This window comes from Cheilinus undulatus, linkage group 5, assembly GCF_018320785.1.
Source record: "Cheilinus undulatus linkage group 5, ASM1832078v1, whole genome shotgun sequence".
NCBI classification, from domain to species: Eukaryota; Metazoa; Chordata; class Actinopteri; order Labriformes; family Labridae; genus Cheilinus; species Cheilinus undulatus.
In genome coordinates, this window is record NC_054869.1 from 19,527,016 (window position 1) to 19,543,610 (window position 16,595).

Genomic DNA, 16,595 nt, shown 5'->3' on the forward strand with positions numbered 1-16,595 from the left:
AAGTTACAAAGATTTTATAAGAGCTGAAGAATTTAACTTTGCACGGCTCCACTATGACCTTGTTCTAACGGATCCCAGTCCAGTCCACATTTCTGACCGGTTTCTGGCAAAGTCAGCCTTTAACGACTGTGAGAGGTTTTATTGTTTGTGAAATAAAGCTTCTTTCCTTGTTTGAGCCACAAACAGCAGATCACAGGATAACAAACAACTTTGATCCTCCGTGTGTAAAGGAGAATGCCACATACACGGATAAGTGTGTGCAGAGGTTAATCTCACAGCTGATTTAACCTCTCTTATTATAAAATTATAATATCATACTATCATCCCCTGAATCAACTTACCTTTAATTCTATTTCATGTTGTCAAGAAGTGAAATTGTGGTCTTGGTTGCTGATGTTTAAACGGGACATCGTTTATTAATCCTGTGGCATTTTCACTTCACTGTACAACGCAACATCAATTTTACTCAGGAACATTGAGTTGAAATAATTCAGTTTTTTGTAACCTGTTCTAAATACTTATTATAAACAAGTTACTTGTGCTTCTTGGCCATAACAGCTAAAGGGCTCAATTTACTGTAGTTTACTTGGTTTAAACAAATTAAGTAAAAAGGGGGTAAAATGGAGTTGTGTTTACTTACAAATCCAAAACAGCGTTTTCAACTCTATTTTTATGAACTGATAGAATTCATTTTAGTTTTAAGTGAACATTAGTCAAACAATTTAAGTATATCTATAATATCTATAATTGAACTTATCTGTATTTACAATGCACTAAAAATATTAAGTATTGCACACTCAAAGTCGATGATTTAGCCTAAGTCCTGCAAACTTAAATTAACATTTGAATCTCAGGTTTGAGCACTTAAAATAATTGGTTTTAAACTAGTAGTGAATACTAAAAAAAGGTTATGTAGAGCGAGTACTGCACACTAAAAACAAACAAGTTTTTTTTAACTCACAAAAGTCAAATGTAGTTTACTTCTTATTTTTGAGGCAACGAGTTTCCATATTTTATTTTAAGTAAACTCAACTTATTTTGTTTTACAGTGTTCTAGCTCTCATCAGATGGTAAAATTGCTCTTGTCGCGGTAAAAAAAAAAAAAAAAAAAAAATTTACTGAACATTTAGTCCTGCTCTGGATACAGGCTGTCCTATGACAGGAGAGCTTGTTTGGTGCAGCACTGAAAGGCATCCAAAATTACGCTGAGAGATGGCACAGTTCATGGTGCATAAAGGAATGCCAGGGGGATTCAGATAGTACACGAACATGCAAAAGAACAACTGTAGGTGCTCATATGAGTTACAAAGTCTGGGTTTCATTCAGCAGAAATGCTTGGAACTCTGATCAGGCTCCAGATTATACGCTCCACTCTTGCTCCTCACTGGGCTCTGTATAGTTAACATAGCTACTGATCCCAGGTCAGGTGAAATAACCCCGGTGTCAAATCAGATATTGTATAAATCTGTTGCTGTTTTACAGCCAAAAAACAACACTTATGTATACTGAGTCCTCAACAAGTATAAGACCTGGATGCGTTGAGCAGTGTGAGTGCGGGCCAAAGGGAGGAGAGGGGAGGGGGTCAAATGGGCTTCAGCACGTTTAGAATACGGCACAGAATGGATGTCCTAGTGTGGGTGTGCCCTTAGAATGCTGACAAATCCACACCATTTGGACAAAAACAAGAAAAATCTACCAAAAAAAGTCATCCTATAGAGTCAACATCATTTATAATACGTAAATGTTCTTAAAGTGTCCTATTCCTTTTGAAACCAACATACCAGTGGTCAATAACATCTCCATCTTCCCCCCTAAAAAAGGCAGAAACTGTCTGTTGTTTAAAGTGATATAACAAAGGTAGAGGAATTTAGAAATTTTTTTTTGAATTGACACAAGAACAATCAATGAAAAGCAAGTTGTATGGTACAAGAAATTTACAAGAAATGCCCTGTAAGCCACCCCCTTGCTCCAACTATGTCATGTGTACTAAAGTGCATTTACTTTGTACCTGAATGCCTAAGATGCACTGTTGATCCCTTATAATCCATTGTCTGAACGACCCCATGGATTCATCAATTCATCTGGCACCCACTCTCTCAGGTGTACATCATGTTGGACAAAAGCATCTGTAAGTGAAACTTTACTTTTGTAACGTAGCCCAGCACCAGTTTCAGACATTATAATAACATCACTTTCTTTTGTGTAATACTGAGTGATAAGTATTCATTTCACTGTCTTTAAATACCATTTAAAAATCCTCACAAAGGCTTAATGGTCCATTGCTAAAGAATAATGCAAAAAAGAGCCCAGTTTCAGTGCTTTTCTACTCTACAACATGGATATATTTTAGAGTGTTCCCCATCTTCTATGTAGTGAATGGAATATCTTTGGTTTTTGAGTTTGAAAAGTTGGACAACAACAAGTTTATTAAGTGAGAAGAGTAATAAAGATACTTAACAGTCACAATTTAACACCATGACTGTTAGGTGGTCATCAGAGTAACTCTGTGACTGTTGAGTGGTCATCAGAGTAACTCTGTGACTGCTGAGTGGTCATCAGAGTAACTCTGTGACTGTTGAGTGGTCATCAGAGTGACTCTGTGACTGTTGAGTGGTCATCAGAGTAACTCTGTGACTGTTGAGTGGTCAACAGATTAACTCTGTGACTGTTAGGTGGTCATCAGAGGAACTCTGTGACTATTAAGTGGTCATCAGAGTAACTCTGACTGTTGAGTGGTCATCAGAGTAACTCTGTGACTGTTGGGTGGTCAGGAGAGTAACTCTGTGACTGTTGAATGATCATCAGAGTAACTCTGACTGTTGAGTGGTCATCAGAGTAACTCTGAGACTATTGAGTGTTGAGTGGCCATCGGAGTAACTCTGTGACTGTTGAGTGGTCATCAGAGTAACTCTGACTGTTGAGTGGTCATCAGAGTAACTCTGTGACTGTTGGGTGGTCATGAGAGTAACTCTGTGACTGTTGAATGATCATCAGAGTAACTCTGACTGTTGAGTGGTCATCAGAATAACTCTGTGACTGTTGAGTGGTCATCAGATCAACTTTGTAACTGTTGAGTGGTCATCAGAGTAACTCTGTGACTGTTGAGTGGTCATCAGAGTAACTCTGTGACTGTTAGGTGGTCATCAGAGTAACTCTGTGACTGTTAGGTGGTCATCAAAGTAACTCTGTGTCTGTTGAGTGGTCATCAGAATAACTCTGTGTCTGTTGAGTGGTCATCAGAGTAACGCTGTGTTTGTTGAGTGGTCATCAGAATAACTCTGTGTCTGTTGAGTGGTCATCAGAGTAACTCTGTGACTGTTGAGTGGTCATCAGAGTAACTCTGTGACTGCTGAGTGGGCAAAGCAGAGGGATACGTTTTGTGTTTCTTACTGGTGATTCCATCTTGCAAAGTTCCCGTCTGAACTGTTTGGGTTGGTTGGTTGGGCCCTGTTTGAAAGTGACAGGACCAATCAGTGATGAGGGGCAGTCCATTCAGGTGCGGCCGAGTTGTGACGCAAGCAAGCAGCAACAACAGGCTGGTGCTGTTATGGCAGAAGACATTAGCGTGGATGCTGCTAAAGCACCAGTTTTATCACAACTTGACTACATTTTTTTGTTAAAAGAAGAACAAAGAACAGCAGTGAGTTGTTTTCTTTTCAAAAATGACAAAAGTTGTGTACTGCAATGTCTATTGTTGCCATAGTTCGTGTTATGCAGTTCAATATGGAGTTTATTCCTTGGTAGCTGCGCATGTACAGCTTGGTGGTGGCAACGTCCTGTGTTTTGGGGTTCTGACTGGCCCGTAAAGACGCGACAGACAGAACGTTCATCCAATCACCCTCCAAGTTTTTTTTTTCAAAGGCTCTGCCCTTTCCCAAACATTCCCAAAAATTCTCACCTGGGGACCAACTTCAACATGGCAAGGATGGTGCACGGAAGTGTCTGGAAGGGCACTTTCTGGGTCAAAGTTCATCTTTCTCTATGTGTTACTTATAGTCAATGTAGTAACTTTACTTTGGGAGGCATGATTGTTAAAAATTCAACTGTGTAAAAGACATAATTGAAGTACTTTATATGAAATATATAATTATATCTTTTATATATATTATATACATGTTTTACCTTGAGCCTTATTAAAAATATATTTCCACTTCTTAAACATAATAAGTTACAACAAATACTTTAAGTACTTTAATTTTGTTTGGTTTTACGGTGTGTAATGTAATATGTACAACTTTTGGTGGACACAGAGCTGTCACATTGTTTCTCATAGCCACATTTATGAATTTCTTAAGAATGAATGAAGGCCATGGGAAATGAGACAGTCCAGCAAACCTGAGATTGACAAAAGGATTCCTCTGAATTACTTTTTTAGAATTTGACATTCACAAGTTTTTTGTGTTTGAGTCCCTAAGAGAATACCCAACTCTGTAATCTCTCCCTGTAGGAGTATGATGGATGTCTCCCTCCCTCCTCACTGTCCAGCCTGGAGGCTGGCACGCGCTCCACTTTATGAATGGATGGGTGTGGCACTGCTGCCTGTGTCGTCACTGCGCTCGCGGACAGACGCTGGCGTGCTGTGGGTAAAGGCTGGTCTACAGTGAGGCATATTATCTGGGCTCTGCCACTGCTTGGGAGAGACAGCAAGAGAGGGTGAGGGGAGGAGAGGATAGAGAGAAAGAGAAACAGACAGCGGCGGCAGCCCACTCCCCAGCGAGGACTAAACTTCTGGCGACAAATTTGGTGAGACAGGGGGGACTTGGAGAGAGACAGAGGGCAAATGGTCTTTTATTTTCAAATATGCTTGTATCATTTTAGGCTAGACACATCAGATCAAATAGAAATGATGAGGGATGATGAGATCAGACAGATGTGATAAGGACGAGCCGATCAAAATTCGGGGTATAATCACTCCTGCATCTGTGTTGTAAAGTCAGTCATTATTTGAGAAAAATAACAGTGTAATCCAGCCATGTCGAGACGCTCTGCTGTGTAAGAAAAACAAACAGACAGACAAAAGAAAGTGGAGGCAAAGGTTCCCCCTCCTCCATGTGCTCCCTCCTCGTAGGTGCGACTGAAACAACAAAGGGACGTGGAAAAAACTCGCATCAGGACCACTGCCCAGGCAGATCGCAGAGCACAACAGCTCTCAGAGAAGATCATGTCTTCACATTTTGCAATATGCAGCCGTCTTCGTGTAATTACATTCCTCCCGACGTCTCTGGGCTGCAACAGTCGGGAGTGTTTTTCTTCTGTCACTTCTGGCAGATCTTCACCAAACACGCGCGTTTAGAAACCAAGCCGGTCATTTGAGCACGTTCAAGTCCAGGCTGAAAAAAGAGGAGCATGTGTTATGATTAGATGTTGTCGTCCAGACTGGAGGAATGCTCTGAAGTGATCGAATGTGTGTTTGTGCCTTGCAGTTTAATGGGGAGAAGCAGGAGACGAGCGCTGCTGCTGCCCAGAATAAACTGAAGAGAGAAAAAGCAGCGGAGAGAGAGAGACAGAAAGAGAGAGAGAGAGAGAGGTGTGAACCGAAAGTGGACGTCGAGCCGAGAGAGACACAAGCTGATTCCAGAGGTGAATGTCTTTAAAGGTAGGAGGAATTGTTTTTACGCATAGTTGTGTTTTTCTAATGATGTAAACTGGATACTTACAACAGCACGCGCTCCAAAGCAGACCACATGTGGATAGACAGGCGAGGGGTTGCATAACGGTTCACTTAGATTGTGTTGTGCTCAGTTTTGGACTTACAGACTAGACTGACGCTGAACTTGAACAGCCTGGTTTCTAAGCTCTGTTTACAGTAAGTGACGCTTTTTAAAGAGTTTTTCTAGAGTTGCTCGTGGATCTTTACCAAACTCGTCTTTAGCTGTCTGTATCTGCACCAGTGTCTTTGGGGATGTAGAGAACTTATGTCATATTATTCTAAGTTCACTTTCTACACTTCATGCTGACTGTGGTAAAAAGAAGATTGTGGGTGTGTCCCTTTTTTTTTTAACCAAGAAAGTCAGGGAAAAGCCACTGTTATAAACCGGTGCCTTAAAGGAACAGTTACACATTTTTTTGGAAGCCAACTTCTGCAATTATGTATTAATACTTTATTTCAGTCTTATGAAACAAGACGTCTTAACTGAAAAACAGAAGAGATTCCATAAAACTTCACACTGGATAAACAGATAAATAAAATGTCATTTAAAAGTAAGTGATTTTTAACTCAAATTGCGATAAATATAATCTAGATCAGTAGTTCTCAGCTGGTGGGCCATGACCCAAAAGTAGGTGGAGTCAAAACTGTTAAAAAATCTCATTTTTTTTAAACTTTAAAAACATGTTTTCAGACTACCTTCAAATTTGGGTATTGAAATGATCAGGGACATTAACTTTGATTATTCATTCAGAACAAAAAAAAATCTTATTTCAGCTGATTTATTTTGGGAACACCAAAAGCTTCAAAATTAAATTAAGAATTTAGTTCAAATGGTAGATGTGACACACTCTGGTAAGACTGAGTTGTGTTTAAGTAACAACATAAAATAGATATGTCAGCTCTATTTTTCTGAGTTGATAGAACACATTTTTAGTTTTAAGTTAACAGTAGAGTTTTCTTAGAATGCCTTTCGGCAGTGAACACTTTTGCACCTTGAGTGAAGTTGCCCACTAAGTTAGAGGAGTCCCGCCTGTGGGGACCAATTTCAACACAGCTAGGACGAAGTACTGAACTCTGTGGAAGAGCACTGTCTGGGTTAACCCACCGAGACTGATGTTGTTGTATATAACAAGAAGATACAAAAAGTTCAATACCTTTTGAACTGTAAATCACAGCCACTATCTAACTTGCCCTGCATCTTGCCATTCTAATGACACTATCTACACCTTTGTAGCCCTTATAGGGGCAAAAAAAAATCAATCATGGTCAATATAATGTGGCGTTTTGACAAAAAAATACAAAAGAATCTTTAATTTCAAAGTGAAATCAAATTTCTACAAAGTAATGTCAATTAAACAAAAATATGTATGGTCAAATAGGTGCATAAATATTCACCCTTTTAAACTGACTGACCTAATTTAACAGAGGTCCAACTAGTTGGTACTAATAGTCTCACAATTAGTGAAATTGGGATCACGGGATTGCAATCAATGTGTCTCAAGTGATTGTAATACAAAAACACCTGCATCTGGAAGGCTTATTAACTGATTAATCGGTATTCCTGGCTACCATTACACCATGAAGACAAAAGAACACTGAGAACACTGGGACAACTCAGAGAAAGGGTTTTTGAAAAGCATAAATCAATGGATGGACACAAAAAATTTCCAAGGCACTGATCATCCTCCAGAGTTCCGTTAAATCCATCATCATGAATTGGCTAGATCAGGACGTCCTCACAATCTGAGGGACCATACAAGAAGGAAACTAGTGAGAGAGGCTGCCAAGACAGTTATGAGTACTCTTCCAACTTCAGCACCTGTGAAGAGACTCTGAGACTCTGCATACAACCACTGTTGCCCGGGTTCTTCACCAGTCAAAGCTTTATGGGAGCGTGACAATGAGAAAGACGCTGATGAAGAAAACTCATATTAAATCTCTAACTAGACTTTGCCCAAAAGGCATGTGGGAGACTTCATGGTCAATTAGAAGAGAGTTCTTTGGTCTGATGAGTCCAAAATGGTGCTACCAAACACTGAACTTCCCCACACTTCATCCCTACTGTGAAGCATGATGGTGGCAGCATCATGCTGTGGGGATGCTTCTCGGCAGCCGGCCCTGGAAGGCTTGTAAAGGTAGAGGTGAGAGGAGCAGTTGTGGTTGGACTTGGTAAGGGCTGTTCGCGCTCGATCCCTGTGCAACCTGACAGAGACTGAGCAGTTTTTCAAAGAAGAATGGAGTAAAATTTCAGTGTCTGGATGTGCAAGCCTGATTGAGATCTATACTTTTTTATTGGCACTGTATGGCTTATTTCTAAAGTCATCTTGGGGAAGCAAAGCTGGTTCTCCCATAATAATGTGTTAATTACTGAACATATCTAGAAACAATCCAAATTAACATGTAGTATGTAGTAGAATGTAAACATGTCCTATTCAATGATGTAAATATGCTTATTTATCTCCAATCATATGGGTCCAATTTAGGTTAAGACTGCAATATTTTTGATAAGGAGGTTGAAGAGGCTGAACATTTTTTGGGAGATTTTGGATATGATTTCTCATCAAGGAGATGGTGGTATGTCCTGAGGCTAGACCAGCTGAGAATCACTGACAGAGATTATGCAGAGAAAGATATCAAATTGATATTTTGCAACCAAACTTTAGATCTCATGGTAAGTACCTCAAATTCAGTGGGAAAATGCCTTTTCCTAGCCCTAAACTACACTAATCAGGCTCTCTTGGTGATAAAATAATCAATCAGAGAGTAAGCGTGCTTTGCAAAGGCTAGTTTACTTGGCCTAGTTAAACACAGACTCCGATATCTCTGCCACCTGCAGTCGGGGTGAGAGTCCAGCTTGAGGACATAGCTGAAGAGTTGAGTCACTGCAGAGCCAAACAGAGGCTGCTGTTTAGACTGAAACACATAAAGGCTGAAAAATGAACAAAAACCTAAAAACTCCATCCAGATATCAGCTACAGAACAATGCCCACCGGAGTCAAATATTTTCCAGTTTTTTTGTTTCCCATCTCCTCATTTTTTCCTCCGCTGTGAGCAAGGGAACAGATGGTGGGTGTGGGGGGCGTGGGGGCTGTGGGGGGGAGGAGGGGTCTGATGGAGCTGACATCAGTTCCTCTACTTGCTCAGTCCCACTCCTCTGTGTTTTTCTATCAACTGTGGAATTTGAACCATTCTTCCTTTGGGGTGAGGCCCGTCCCTCCGTCTGAGTAGGTTGATTCCAGAGAAGGCTGTGAGTGAGTGTGTGTATGTGTGGGTAACTGGGGCTTTCCAGTACGGTTGCACACCAAACATTCCTGGCTGCTGGACGACTGACTAGTGGGCCAAGTCCACACAGCTGGGAGTCATATAAGAAGCTGTGTCTTTGTGTGGGTCAAGCAACGCTGCACATGCACAGTTTCAGTTGCATATGCACATAAACAGGGGAGCACTCATAATAGAGTCTGCCTGCAGACCACACCCCCTTAAGTTTAACTGTATCCAGACGTATTGTTTGACATATGTATGCATGCCTGAAAGTATGCAAAGATGGAGAAATAGAAAATGCATGCACACACACATAACCTGCATGCCAATACATTGAGAAGAAAAAACTAACAGAGACTCAGTCACTGCACAACAGTGTCTTCTTTTTCTCTCACCAGCACCACATGATGTTTGTCCTCTTACTTAAGTTTTGGACGGAGAGACAGCGTGGTGTGAGGGAGCGAGGGAAAGAGAGAGAGAAGTGAGTGATTGTGCTGTTGATGGCAACTGTACAGTTTGTTTCTCTCTCACCGGTTGCCTCTTTGGTTGTTTTTAAAACAGGATGTCAGCGAGAAAAGAGTGTATGGGAAGGTCAAAGAAGGAAAGAAAGAAAAGAGGGTAATCTTTCAAGATGTTAAATAGAAAAATAAAGCTATAGAGGGTGTTAGGAATGGAGCAAAAGGAGAAAGGATCCCAAGGAAGAGGGACATAAAGGGGTTGTTGGCAGAGGGCAAATTAGAGCCAAGCAGGCTGAGTGAGAGCCAGAGAGAGGGAGCGGATGTCAGGCACTAGATTGCATTTGACTGTAAACATGATAAATCACAGGGCCAAAACACATTGCTTGAACCCTCTTTCACCTCACATTTTTTCCTTGCTTCCTCTTTTAAGTTTGAACTGGGAAAAAATGGAAAACATTTAAAAAGATGAAACGTAAATAGAACCAGTAACCCTTAGCATTTGTCCTTTCAGATGAGGAAGAACTGGTACTTCCCTTTGAGAAAGCCAGAACTTTAACCACATGTAAAACACCTTTAAACATCTGCTTTTAATTCCTCATTTGTGGTTATCTACTGTGCTGTATCATTAGCACACACTCCCTCTTTTTATACATCATTATGTGTGTTTGAGCAGCTCAGGCCTCCGCAGCTGGTCTGAATTAAACATTAAAAACACTAAAAATAATGCTAATAAACAGCACAGTCTCGACTGCATCTTTTTAGAAATACTTCCAAGATGATTTCCTGTATGTGGTTAAACACACCTTTCCGAGGCCAGGCAGTCCATGTGTGGGAATGAGCTGCATCTCTGTATGTGTTGACAGTCGTGGATAAGAAGGTGTCGCATTGCCAGCGAGGACAGCACAGGCCCGGGCAGGGCCGCTGCAGCAAGGCGACAGGAGATAAGAGAGCCAGCTCATTTCAGGGAGGGTGTTTACGTCTGGTGGTGGCCACTTAGACAGCTCCGCGCTGGTCTCAGGCCAGGGTCTGACAGGCCGTGGTCCAGAGATACAGGATAGGGAGGCATGTTACACAATCTCACTATGTACAGAATGTGGGGAAAGAGTTCTGGGTCAAAGGTTCTTAGCAGTCTTTCATTTTTTTGTGTAGTAGTGCATGCATTTGGATTCATATTAATAAACAGAACTATTATATTTTTAGCTCCTTAAATTCAACTAAAAACTGAACTTTAGTGGCCTTTGACATGTATAACTGCATGACCCTCAGGTTAAGTTTCTGTTACTCTGACACCATCACCTGTAGGAAGCTCTGCCAGGTCATATAGTCAGCATCATGCAGCTTCAAAGTGATGAAGTATGACAGACATGAGATAGGGTCAGGGTCAGGTCTAGCTAACATTCCAGCTGAATTAGAGCAAGCCAGCTCTTATGACGAAAGTGTCTGGTGTTGATAATGAGAAATAGGACTGTCCGTAGGCTCAAGGCTTATGGCTAATGTTTACATACACTTCACATTCTGAAAAATGTACAAACACTCCTCATCCAGCAGTGAATATATCTGTCTTTGCTCTGCTTAATTTCTCTCTGAGTCGATGATTGTGTGTGCGTCTGTATGTGTGTTCAGAATAAGACAGCATGTTATGCCACAGACACCAAGAGGCACAGCTTGGTAGCTTGGCTGAAGCTCCTCTCTATTTATGTGTGTGCTCTTCTGTGTGTCATGGTGGTACGGATGTATCACTGCAACAAATATATCTTCCTGTATATCTACGTGTGATTATGCATGCATATTTTTGTATGTGTGCAACTCTATATGCAATTTGATGCCTGGGTGTCTCTTTCTTTAGCATCTGCTCCTCTCATTTGTGGCAGAAAGCCGATCCCCTAGGGTGAATTGGCTCCAAAGTCATATGACTGAGGGTATGCCAATGAGGTATTTCAGTTCGCTTGTGCTGCAATCACAGATTGCATTTCATCCATAAGTTCTCAGAGGGTTTGATAAAGATAGATATGTGTGGTTTGAGCATGGTTTTATGGGTGTGGATTTTATTGCCTCCCCTGCTAGACTAAAGAGGCTGACCTGCACTGACTTCTTCCCATGTCTGTAAGGGAGCAAACAGTCCCATATGTCTGGCTTCTGTGTTATTAACACGCCTTGATGATCTCAGGCGTCTCTCATTCTTAGTGCTGGGCTGTCTTCGTTATCTTCCTTTTTGTTCTTACATCATGTCTGCTGGTCTGTCCAGCTGATTTCTCATCACCCCATCAAACACTATTCAGCATTTATGCCTTTTATTAATGAAAGATTTAAAAACAGCATCTTCAGCAACAACAGGAACTGGGTTCACTTAAGTGATCATCCATAAAGCTATAGCAAGGAAGGTACCACTATGCATTTGATGTACGATGCAATGCAATAGGATACGATGTCACGTGTGCTACATTACATTGTTTTTTGATGATGCAATTTTATTCAATAAGACATAATACAGTTCGTGTAATTTCATCATTGCTGGAGCTTCCACAGTCAACTTTAAGCAGTATTACTAGTAAAAGGAAGCATTTAGGAGCAACATAACTCAGCCAAGGCCACTTAAACCTCAAAGTGGGGGCAATAATTGCTGAGATGCATGGCACATAAAAGTTGCAGATGCTCTGCTGATTCCTTAAGAGTTCTAAACTTCCTCTGGTAGTAATGTAAGCACAAAAACTGTTGTGCTTTATAGAATGGATTTCCATGGTCGAGCAGCTGCATGCAAGCCTCACATCACCAAGTCCAATGCCAAGATTTGGATGGAGCGGTGTAAAGCACATCGACGCATGACTCATGCATCAGTGGAAAGTGTTCTTTGGAGTGATGAACAATGCTTCTCTGTGTGGCAGTGAAATGGGCAAGTCTGGGTTTGGTGGATGCTAAGAAAACCGACATTACCTGCTTGACTGCGCTATGCCAACTGTGAAGTGTGGTGTGGGGCTGTTTTTCAGGGTTTGGGCTAGGCCCCTTATCTCCAGTGAGGCCAATCTTGATGATTCAACAAACCAGTCAATTCTGGCAATGCTATGCCTCCAACTTGACTTGGCAACACTTTTGGGGAGGCCCTTTTGTGTTCCAACATGATTGTGCCTCAGTGCACAAAGTAGGGACTACAAATACATGGTTTGATCAGTTTGCTCTGGAAGTGCTTGACTGGCACATAAAGACCCCTGACCTCAGCCCCATCAAGCATCTTTTGGGTAAACTGGAATGGAGATTGTGAGCCAGGCCTTCTCCTCCAACATCAGTGCCTGACCTCATAAATGCTGTACAGAATGAATTGGCACAAATTCTCACAGAAATACTTTAAACTCTTGTGGAAAGCCTTCCAAGAAAAGTGGAGGCTGGTATAGCTGCAAAAAGGGGCAACTCCATATTAAAGTACATGTATTTGAATACAATGCCATTACAATCCCTGTTGGTTTAATGGTCTGGTAGTCGAATACTTTTGTCCAGAATGTGTAAGATGCTGTAGGTTATCATTGTAATGCTATACTATAAAGGATAGTTTAATAGATTAAACTACACAACACAATTCATAAGGATGCGACAACCAGAGTCCAGTTTATCTCCAGTGCTGCTTACACTGAACAGCCTCCTCATGTCATTTTTGCACTGATGGTGTTAATGGGACATTTACAGATGTAAATCCCATCATACTTTGCTGTCTATCACCCCTCCCTTTATTGCCTTCTCCGCCCTAGCAGCATCATGCAGCTACCTCCAAAAATCTTCCATCCCACCCAAAGTCATTAGCAAGCATTCAGACACGGTGACTCACAAAGACAAGCATGCTCCCTGCACACCTTTAAATAGATGTAAACACACTGACACACAAGCATGCTCCCTGCCTGTCTGTGTGTTTCCCTGACTCCTCTCCAGTTAGAGCAGTGAGCTTTAAACTAATCTGTAGTGAGAGAAACACCCATGGGTGCCATTCCTGCTAATCAGGGTCAGACCAGTTTCAGTGGTGGCCAAAGCACTCAAGAAACCGCAGGAATTTATTCTATAATTGTTTTAGTGTGTAATCTTGTGTGACTGCACCTACCCACAGGTTAAGGTGTTTCCCTTTTGCGTCTATTTTTAGACACACGTTGTCTTTTTGTTAGTAATCGCCTACGTGCTATTTGATTGAGTTTTTTGCAGTTTCAGGAGGCTGATGCAACCAGACTGACACTTTATTTCTCCCTCTGCTACACACACCCGCCTCACACATGCATAAACATACCAGAGTGGATGATTCAGATTGGATAACTGATGGTAGTGAGCTGTAGATGAGAGCTCTGTCATCATCCTAGCGTGTGTTTGTCTGACTCTAGACTCTGTGGTTTGCCTCCCCATTAAATCTGTAATTGACTCGCTATAAATAACGTGGTTTGGTTTAACACACTCGGAGCAGCTTCACTACATGTACGATCACACCTGTCACTCACACGAATTTTCCATAGGATCTTTGTCTGCAGTTTTCCAGCTGTTTCTCAGTTTTGCTTCTACCAGCAGTGCATGCCTTCACTCAGTTTTTTGAAGCGGATCAGGTGAGAAGTCCAGAGCAGCTAGATCACAATATCTCAAGTTCACAGACTAAAAGACAACACCATAAACACAGGATTTGACTGTGCTGGCCAGAGGTTGATGTACTGCTACCTGTTGTAATATAATGTTGATATAGAGACTAGATAAATGATTGGCACTCTGTAAATAGTGTTTTATTTTGCAATTGACCTGATGCTTTGTGTGTCCTGGGTGCATTTCTGTGTGCTGTGGAAAGTCATGGACTAGAAAGGCTATGATTTTGCCCACAAAGACTATGTGGAAATTGCAGGTCCTCTTGCATAGCGTTTTGTCTGCCCTTTCCTGTCAACACTTGTGTTTCCACAGCCTGCTCAGCAAACTCTCTGCTCTTAGCTTGAGATACATGTTGTCTTTTTTCAATAGAGCTGCTTTTATTATTCATTAAGCTGATGGAAGCAGATTTACACAAACAGGAAGTCCAACAAAAGAATACGCAGAGCGTCAGGTCAATTAAGAAAATAAAACACAGTGTATCTTGTGCCAATCGTATTTCCTCTTACTATCTCAGCTAAGCTGATTCAGCAGACTGACTATTTCAAATATCCATTTCATGAATTGTACTTGACTGTGGAATATTTAGGAGCAAGGAAATTTCACGACTGGACTTGTTGCACAGGTGGCATCCTATCACAGTACCACGCTGGAACTCACTGAGCTCCTGAGAGCGACCCATTCTTTCACAAATGTTTGTAGAAACAGTCTGCATGCCTAGGTGCTTGATTTTATACACCTGTGGCCATGGAGGTGATTGGAACACCTGATTTCAATTATTTGGATGGGTGAGTGAATACTTTTGGCGATATATTGTATTTCACATCCATCTAGGCAACAGTCATATGTCGGTTTTGCAAAGGGCGAAACCGTCAAAAAATCTCCAGGAATGACTGGAACAAGCGTTCAGTCTGTTACAGTCATTATGGATCAATCAGAGCAACAAAACTGATAACAAAGTAGGGCTGTGCAGCTCCGCAGAGTAGGGATACTCAATACTTACAAAAAAAATTTTGTCAATCAAAATCTGCCTATATCAGTTTGAAAGATTTGCTGTACAAGGTAAGTAGTGTTTTGGGGCTGGACCTGTTTTAAGGACTATAATTTGTTGATTTGTTCAATCTCAAACTTTAGATTGTGTTTTCATGACTGGGGTTTTAGGTCTAAACTACATATGAATATCGGTATCGGTATCGATATCAATATCGATATCGGCTGAAATTAATGTGTAAATATCAGTAAATTGGATATGGGCAGAAATCCAATATTGTGCATTCCTACCAGGAAGGTAACAACAAGCAAGTTCAAAAGGCATCCATTACAGTAGTTTGCTATTAGTGGAGCCAGAGCCTAAGGGAGAGGAACACATCTTTCCACCAAGATTGAGGTTTTTTGCTCCTCTATTAATCAAGAAGTGATACAATGTTACAGTGTCAATTAGCAGACGCTTTTATCCAAAGCGACTTACATTTGAGTGATAGACTGGTATTTCATGGCATTAAAGACCTTGCCTAAGGGTTCACAATGGATGCTGATTGTGCCCAGACCAGGATTTGAATCTCTATTGTCCTTTAGCAAGGTCAGTGATTTAAATCATTGAGCTATCCAGCCACAAATGTCCAGTTTGGATAAAACTACCACTGAAGTTGAATCCATGCTAACCTCTTCACTGGCCCCAATTGTTTACAGGCTTGCAGTACAACTAAACTGTGCTTGTAGCGATGGCCTCTTTCTCCTCAATTGATGCTGATTTTTAACCTTGCAAAGCAGATGGATATGCCCATTTTCTTGTTTTTCACTGGCAAATTCATCTTGTTAAGCTCCCATCTGAACCGTTTGGGCCCAGTTAGAAACTGACAGGACCAATCAGCGAGAGGAGCAGTACTTTCAGGCACAGCAGTGTCGTGACGTAAACAAGCAGCAGCAAGAAGCCGGTGCAATTATGGCGAAAGAGATTAGCGTGGATTCTGCTAAAGCATAAGTTTTATCAGAGTTGTTTTCTTTTCAAAAACAACAAACGTCGAGTATTTATACGTCTATAGTTGCCATGTTTCACGTTATTCCTTGGTAGCTGGTAGCAGCTCGATAGCTACTATGTCCTGTGTTTTGTTGCTCTGACTGGCCCGTAGAGATGTGACAGACAGACTGTTCATCCAATCACACTCCGAGTTTTTTCAAAGCCTCTGCCTTTTCTCAAACTTTTCCTATTGAAGCTTTCCCAGATGGATGTGTGAAACAAATCCATCTGGCATGTCAGGTTATCTGATTGGTCCATTCATTCTCAGACTGGGCACAAATGTTTCCACTTGAAGCTTTCTTTTTCCAAGATGGATCATCCTGCTGACAGATATGGAATCTGGCCATTTCATGGGCTTTGCAAGGTTATACATCAACATGACACCAAAACAGGAAGCAAGTAAACAACAAATCAACCTCGGACTAGCATATCTGGGGATTTTCTGTTCTGACTTTTTGCTACGCCGACCCAAACCAAGCTGAGCTGATTTACTTTTCCATCACTAGTTTGGCCACACCCAGAATGGTCCTGCTCTAGAGCAGGGCACAAGCACGCCTGCCACGCCTCCAACTGTGCTGTGTTGATGTCCCAGTGGTTTATCATCATTCGGGGA

At 41.4% G+C, this 16,595-nt stretch overlaps 1 protein-coding gene across 3 annotated transcripts in view; it reads left to right on the forward strand.

Moving 5' to 3' along the window:
- Positions 1-4,417: 4,417 nt before the first annotated feature.
- The window catches only part of rhobtb4 (Rho related BTB domain containing 4), a 61,733-nt gene continuing 49,555 nt past the window's right edge, over positions 4,418-16,595 (forward strand). Inside the window, exons 1-2 of one of the 3 annotated variants that reach the window (XM_041788407.1) lie at positions 4,420-4,743; positions 5,424-5,596. The gene's annotated coding sequence lies outside the window, so the exon portion shown is untranslated. Of the gene's footprint in view, positions 4,744-5,423; positions 5,597-5,722; positions 5,807-16,595 lie in introns of those variants that run through there. The other 2 variants (XM_041788408.1, XM_041788409.1) reach the window with 2 other exon arrangements.